Here is an 8,442-nt window from a genome sequence, read left to right on the forward strand (position 1 = left end):
ACCTCTTTTAGGCACTCCCTGCAACTCTCTCTATCCTTCTAGTTTAGAAAGGACAGGACATTCCGAGGTGAAATTTGATTATTCACAAGTGGCTGAATATATCATAATCCAATGGTCTTGTGAATACTTTCTTCTAGTATTATTTTCATGAATATTTCTCAGCTTATATTAAACTTTGAGAGTAAATTCTCCTTAAAGCGACTGTGTGAGTGAAGGCAAAATTTAGGTTCACCTGGTATTTTCCAAAACTTGATTGTTCTGTTTTTCTCTCGTTTGTACTTTGCATTGAGGTGGTTACCTCCTTTTCTCCCAAAGCATAGTGATAGGCACTATTGTAGTCCCTCACCAAGTGTCTCCTGAAGGAATAAATGCTGCTTCTACCATGTCTCTATATATCTTACTCTCTTTCTTTATTCCAAAGGATCCTGCACATTCAGAAAACTAAGGAGCCCTATAAATATTCTGAGAAGTGATCTGAGAGCCAGTAATTTGAGAATTACACAGTTAGATTATTGTAGAGCCTTGGGGGAAAAAGCTTGTGTTGAGGGGGGGATAGAGGGGAGGGGTCACATAGGATGTTTCAGTCCAACCAGTTCTGTTCTATTTTACCAATACTATTTTGCATTTAGTTTTGGTGACAAGGATGCCAAATATAAAGATAACCCTTAGTGCTTGGCATTCACATCTGTGCCTTTGTTTCAATGTTATTAATATTTTATCAAAAACTATATTTATATACATGTGTGGCTTCAGAGGTGGCTGGGTGGCTCAGTCAGTTAGGCGTCTGACTTCAGCTCAGGTCATGATCTCACTGTTTGTGGGTTTGAGCCCCATGTTGAGTTCTGTACTGACAGCTCAGAGCCTGAAGCCTACTTCAGAATCTGTGTCTCCCTCTCTCTTTGCCTCTCCCCTACTTGTGCTCATACTCTCTCTCAAAAGTAAAATAAACATTAAAAAAATTAATGTGTGGCTTCAGAACTATTGCTAAATTTTAAGATGTAATGGTATCATTCTTAGGATTATATATCCCCTGAAAAATAGGTTTGCATGATTTAATGAATGTCACTGATCAATGAGGGTCTTTTGAGAAGAAAAACATGAGCTGAGATCCTTGTATTCAGGAAACATTTTTTTCCAATGTTATGTGACACATACACTATTTTGCTTCAATCCTTATACATTTGGCTGCTCTGCCGCATTTGAGATTATTGACAATCTTTTCCTTGTCAACTACCTTCCCATGGACTCCACAATACTGCATTCTAGCATTCCTCTTACCTTACCTCTCTGATAGCTCCTTCTCAGGATCCATTCATAACTTCTCTAGTTCTCAAAACATGAACATTCCCCAAAGCTCCGTCTTTGCATTCTCCTCCTTATTCAATATTGGCATGTACTCCTTTATCACATACAGATAAAGTATAGCTTTTATGGATCCCTCACATCTGGCTTTATAATATTTTCCATAACAAAGAAGAACAAGCGTAGTTGTGGACAGAGAGTGTGATGTAGTCATTTAAGATTAGAGAAATGAAGCAGTTTCAGGTGTTGAAAAGCTATGGGGGATGATCATGGGAGAAGATCACTGGAAGAGGGTAGAAGTGATGGACTTTGACGATGAAGACATCAAGGCATTGGGAAGTGCTGTTTAAGTCATTCTAAAGTCATGGAAGAAGATGATAGGGCTTGAGAAGGAGAGAATTGTGAGAATGTGCCACGAACTTCCATGTTAGCAAACTTCTTCTATAAGGGGACATAGAGTAAATATTTTAGGCTTTGCAGGTCATATGGTCTCTTTCGAAATTCTTAAACTCTTGTTGTAGTGCAAAAGCAATTGTAGATACTGCATTAAGTTAACAAGCATGACTGTGTTCCAGTGAAACTTTATTTCCAAACTAAAACAGAATAAATTTGGCCCATTAGCTACAGTTTGCTGACCCCTGAATCAGGGGATTAACCAGTAAGTTAGCAGGTAGAATAACAAGGGAATTTAGAAGGTGGTATAGTTGAATGCCATAAGCCTCCAAAAAGCAAAGAAATTTACATGGTGGAGTAATGATCTAGAAGTACGATGAAGATACTACTTCTCGACTTTGAAGTAGTTGGAGAATGGAAAACATGAGCATCTATTTTGAGAGAGCTTTAAGAAAAATGATAAATATTCAGAATTGGTAAAGACAAGAGAGAATGTCTAAATAAGAACTTGAGGATGTAGAGTAATTGTAAACCAAAGAATGAGGATATGGGTGACAAGGCCAAGATTCTACTGAGGTCTTCTACAGACAAGGGCAATGGTAGTTCCATTTCCTTAGAGTTGAAACACAACTTCTTGTTAAATAAATGCTTTCAGTGCTTTGAAAGGCATACATTTTTCTAACTGCTTCCTGAATATAATTCAAAGCCAGGTAAAGTCTGTTTCTGGAATTTTTTTTTATAACTTTGCAAGGCTCTTTATATTAATACTCACACAAGAGGAATTTGGTTGTCATCTTTTATTTATGTACATATGTATATGCATTAACACACTGCTTTCCTTGGATATTGATAAGAATTCAAAATGTTGTGTATAGTAATAATTATACAATTTATGACATAGCTTTATTTTAAAATGGATTACAATTAATCTTCAAGTTCTTTGCTATTCACTGTGGTAACCACAGAAAAATCTGGCTTTGATCTTTTGGTAAGTTCCACAATGATTTATTATTCAAAATGATAGCAGAGTAAATTTTAGCTGTAAAACATGACCTTTTTAGTGTCCTATTTCCTGAAACCTCGCCCAAAGTTATTTGACTTCACACCATGATTCAATATCATAAATTGTCACCATTCTCCTCAAATCAAACTCAAATCAAACTGTTATTTTATCATGGGGCAATGCAACAACAAGCCAAATTAAATTCAAGCACACACATGTGCACACACACACACACAGATGCATGTACGTTTGCACAACACGTGTTCTGGGGACATACTCCCAGGAAGAAAATCTCTCACAAAACTGTCATTCTACTTCACTGTCTGTAGGAATGATTTTGTTGGAAACATGATTTAAGACAGTTTATCGTACCCAATTCTGACAGGACAGTTCTCCTATGCTCTACTGCATTTCCTTTCTGTGAGATGCATTGTCTTTCATAGCATCACATTCTCCTCCCGGGGCATTGTGCACTATTATTTGAATACTGTCTATCATTAATAACTGTAACTACCATGTTTCACTACTTTTTTAATGTGCCGGGTACTGTGTTTTCTGCTTCACGTACACTATTTAATGTATTCCACATAGCAGTTTCAGGGCTCATTGCAATTTTATAGATGCAGAAACTAAGACTCAGAGACAGTGCATGAACACATGACTGGAAAATACTGGGAGCTAAATTTGAACTAGAGTCTGTATGGCCTCAAAGCAAATGTTCTTTTTACTATGCTGACTCCTGCAAGGAAGTTCATTAACTTTTAAGTAATATATCCACCCTTTAGGGTTATGATAAGGAAGCTGAGATTAAGGGAATTATTTCAACAATCGCCTAGGAGAATATTTTGAGTAATGAGAAAATACAAATAAGGGGCAGGGGAGAAAATAAACATCCCACTTCATTGAAATAACCACCTTTTATAAATTTAGTGTCTAGCATTTCAGGTGTTGTTCTCTGTGTATGTTATAATATGATATTTTAAAAGAAAATATGATCTTATTGTTGCAATCTGAGTAATTTTTCCCCCGCAGTGAGCTATGACCATATCTTTTGTTTATGTGGCTAATCTCTGTCAAAATGTATCGTATATGAAGTTAAAACTGAGGTTTGATAAATATTTAATAGTTCATTTAAAAATAACAATAAGTCCATGGCATGTTAATATAAAAACACATTTTATGAAAAATAACTATTTTGCAAAATAACAAGTATTTATTGAGAAAAGTGGAATCCTCACTGAAGCAAGCACATTTAATTATTTGCAATATGCTATTTTGATTGAAGTATATGAAGATAGTCTAGCATCATCTAGATATGGAATTGGAACAGTGAAAAGTATTTTAATCACCTTTTAATATAATCGTGGACATTGATATTGAATTATCCAAACTCTACAAGGAGTAGTTTCCTATAGGTTAGTGAATGTGAAGTCTGAAACCCTATTAATAAACATTTTGTATCTGTTATATTAAAATCTATTGCTTTATCTCGCAATTTAAATGGATCATTTAATCATGCATGATTTTATAACATCAGCAGTTGACCATCTGGGAAATCTGGTCTACCGTGTTACACAGATTTCTATGTTAATAAATTTCATTATACAATAAAAAAATCACATTTGTTAATATCACCACCAATCTCATTAGAAGTGTCTTTAAGAATTAGGAAGCCATCAAGCTTATGGGGCAGTTACAAATCATCCAAAATTCTACTACATATTGCTGGAAAGTTCCAATTTTGTCATTTGTTACCAATACTATCAATTGCTTTCCTAGAAGCGATAGGCTTCTTTTTTCACTTTTGAGAAAATGGCTCAATAAGTGTAATCATCTTTACTGCTTTATCAGGACATTCTTAAGTGAAGCTGGCAGTTTTCTTTCTCTTCCATGAACGTGGTGGTGAAGAATGCAAAGGCCAATATAGTTTGATGTCACTGCCTTGGTTTATGTTAAGGATCTTGAAGTTTTCCCCACCATTGCTGTTGAATCATTACCAAAAATATCAATATAGTGAAAATGGAAAATAATGTCTATATAATTATGAAAATAGTTCTGACCTCATGGACTTCTGAAAGGGTTATGGGAACTCCCACTTGGAGAACCACTGATCTCCATAATTCAACATTGTGTATACTGATACTAAATTTCCACATATGTTTATGCAGTGGACACTTCCAGCTAACATTTGAAAAAGGTGTATTAGGATAATATAAATTTCAAAGATATCAGTTGTTTCATAGTTCAACACAAAAGCTGAGATGTAGACCTTGTTATTAATGATAAGAAGAGAGAGAAAATGGGGCACCTGGGTGGCTTAGTGGGTTAAGCGTCCGACTTTTGCTTAGGTCATGATCTCGCGGTTTGTGGGTTCGAGCCCCACATCGGGCTCTGTGCTGACTGCCAGCTCACAGCCTGGAGCCTGTTTCAGAGTCTGTGACTCCCTCGCTCTCTGACCCTCCCCTGCTCACGCTGTCTCTCTCTCTCTCTCCAGGAAATAAATAAAACATTAAAAAAAAAATAAAAAAAAAAAGAAGAGAAAATGAACTTGGGATTTGCTGTATAAATCTAGTGACAAATCTAAACGGTGATTGAGGGGCCCCTGGGTGGCTCAGTCGGTTAGGCGTCCGACTTCAGTTCAGGTCATGATCTCACGGTTCGTGGGTTCAAGCCCCACGTCAGGCTCTGTACTAACAGCTTGGAGCCTGGAGCCTGTTTCAGATTCTGTGTCTCCCTCTCTCTCTGCCCTTCTCCCACTCACGGTCTGTCTCTGTCTCAAAAATAAACATTAAAAACAACAAATAAATAAATGGTTATTGAAAAGTGCACATGTGTCTATTTAGATGGTAGATGTGCTCTTTAAAAGCTGTGTGCAAATCGATTGTTTCACAAAATAGAATCCGATTTTGAATGTACTAGAGGAGCTCACTAAGGGGAACCAAAGTGAACTATTTTGTGTAGTGGAATAATTTATATAATAATATTAGATATATGATATAATATTGTACCATAAATATAGTGGTCACTTTGATACCTGTTGCACTTTGGGGACTTCTAAGGGATTAGAATTTTTATATGTTAAGTACTCCTCATCAAACATGTTTCTCTGGTATTAGATTTATACACGGGCTCACCGATAATTTAAGCTTCCAATGAGCAAAAAATGGCATGCTCATTAATTAAATGAAGAAAAAAATGATCAGTTGTCATCAAGGGATATTACATAAGTATCTAGATTTCTGGCTCTTTGTGGATAATTTGAGGATCAGGAAACACGGGACCCATATTCCCATATGGAAACCACCAGTTGATGGCTGCCCCTTTTATATGGGGCATTTACCCTGCACTTCACTCCCATGCCAACCACCAGTCATTTCTCTGCATCTGGCTCAATTCATTCATTTACGTTAACTGCAAGGTTCTTGTAGGTATTGGATTATAGAAACATTGTGATGTAAAATGTATTTTTTTGTGTACCAAGGATACCATCCCATGTATGATCAAAGATTTCCTCGACTGGGAGGCAGGAGGCCTGAGTTCTTATATCCATTTTCCTGCCAATTCACTGTATGATTTTGGGCAGGTTAGTCGTTTCCCTATCTGTTTAGGGAAAAGTTTGGCTGGCGACTAGTTGCTTTCTAAGGGTCCTGTCACATATCTGTTTTTATTTCTTGACTTTACAACTGCCCTAGAATCACAACACATGTACTGCCATGTTTTTCTTCGAATTGAATGTTAGTAAATACACTCACCGACACAGTAACCGTTTATTGTCTTTTTGGAAATCAAGACAACAGTGACACCAATTTCATAAAAACTTTACCAAATGATGTATCAAATCAGAAATTTCTTATGGACTATATACCACTAGAATACAAACAGATTTGGGCTTTATTTAGGAATGACCGTGTATGTGCTATTACTTAGTTAAATGTTCCCCTTAATTTCTTTCTCCATAATGCCAATACAGGTAAAATTGTGGTTTACCAACAAAGAAAAAATAAATTGAAATGAGCAGAGTCTCCTTAGCTCATATAAGCATCGTGTTGCCTGACCATGTGGAATGTCCACATCTGTGTGGATTCCCCATACATATGCGATTAAATTTGATTTCCTCTTGTTTAAAAAAAGTGATCAGAATCAATGAAGAGTAAGTGAAAATAACTTATGCAGTATTTCCATCAGCCTAATAGTACAGATGTGTCTTCTTAATTCTCTGGATAAATTCTAGCATTTTTTTCCCTTGATGGATAACTTAATACCCCTCTGTTTTTAAACAAATATTATTATAATATTTGTCAAAACTTGTTTTTAAAATTTTTCAGGAATACCCTTTTCCAGTGCGTCCATTCTTTCTAACTTCCTTCCATCTTTCCTCCTTACCAGCTTACCTACTTGTCTATGATTAGTCCTGTCCAATATGGCAGGCATATATTCTTTGCACCAGGAGCTAACAGTACAGTAGATGATATGGGCATGTACATACACATATGTGATGTAGTATGACAAATGCAATAATTGAGGTAAGGGCTAATAAGTTAGAGCATCTACCTGGGCAAGTCAAAGGCATTTTTACCACTTAGGAGACTTTTTTTAAAAAATTGTTTTATGTTTATTTATTTTTGAGAGAGAGAAAGAGAGAGAGACAGAGACAGCATGAGTGGGGGGGAATGGCAGAGAGAGAGAGAGAGAGATTGAGAGAGAGAGACAGAATTGGAAGCAGGCTCCCGGTTCCGAGCTGTCGGCACAGAGTTCAACGCAGGGCTCGAACCCATGAACTGCGAGAACATGATCTGAGCCAAAGTTGGATGCTTAATGGACTGAGCCCCCCAGGTGCCCCTACAAACTAGGAGACTTTTAAGCTGTCATTTGAAGGAAAAAGGAAGAATTTTCTAAGTGGGTAAGTGGGGACAGTACATTCCAAGCAGAGACAGAGCAGAGAAATAAAGCATGTTAGCATTGAATAGGATGGCACATTTGGAAAACAGCAGGAAGTTTAGTATGTCTGAGACATGGGTTTCTGATAAAAGATGAAACAGGAACAAGGGCCAGACCATAGAAGCCTTTGCATGACATGTTAAAGGAGCAGTATGGTTTTTAGTCATGGAAACTACATGGTCAGACTCACATTTTAGAATGATCATGCTGGCAGCAGCATTGGGGAGACCCCAGAAGGTGAAAGGTTTAATCCCTTCTTCCTGTTCCTTTTCCTTTCAGCCACAAAATGAGGAAAGCAGGTGCACCTGAAAGGTTGTCTTCCTCCTTGTGGTTGGGGGGCTGTCCAGACACAAAGGGCAGGCAGATCAGGGCATTGAGCCCAAACCCCTCAGACTTGTCTGCCAGGCCTTGCTTTACATGCTAACTCTCCGGCCCCTGCAGAGCCCTTGGCTCTTTTTTACTTTTTTACTTTTCTAAATCCCTGGCCCCACCTGCCATTCCAGACTGGAATTTTGGAACCAGTCTGTACAGTGCCCGTTGTCAGGACCATCCAAACCACTTCATAGGGGAAGACAATTTTCTAGTGACTCAGGGTAAGCTGCTGTGAAAAAAAAAAATGACATTCCTGCTAAGCCCTAGGTGCTGCTTTCAAATGGTACTTGTTCTTCCCAAGCTGTTTTACCTCCGTTTGGCACCATTCAACATTGAGCATTCTGATACTGCCACAGATCTTGTATCTTTTGCAATGGAAGAAAAACAGGTTTTCAAAGGTTGTGTTGTTGGAAGCTGCACACACAACTATTGGT

Source organism: Hyaena hyaena, unplaced genomic scaffold, assembly GCF_003009895.1.
Source record: "Hyaena hyaena isolate Hyena2069 unplaced genomic scaffold, ASM300989v1 scaffold_1130, whole genome shotgun sequence".
NCBI classification, from domain to species: Eukaryota; Metazoa; Chordata; class Mammalia; order Carnivora; family Hyaenidae; genus Hyaena; species Hyaena hyaena.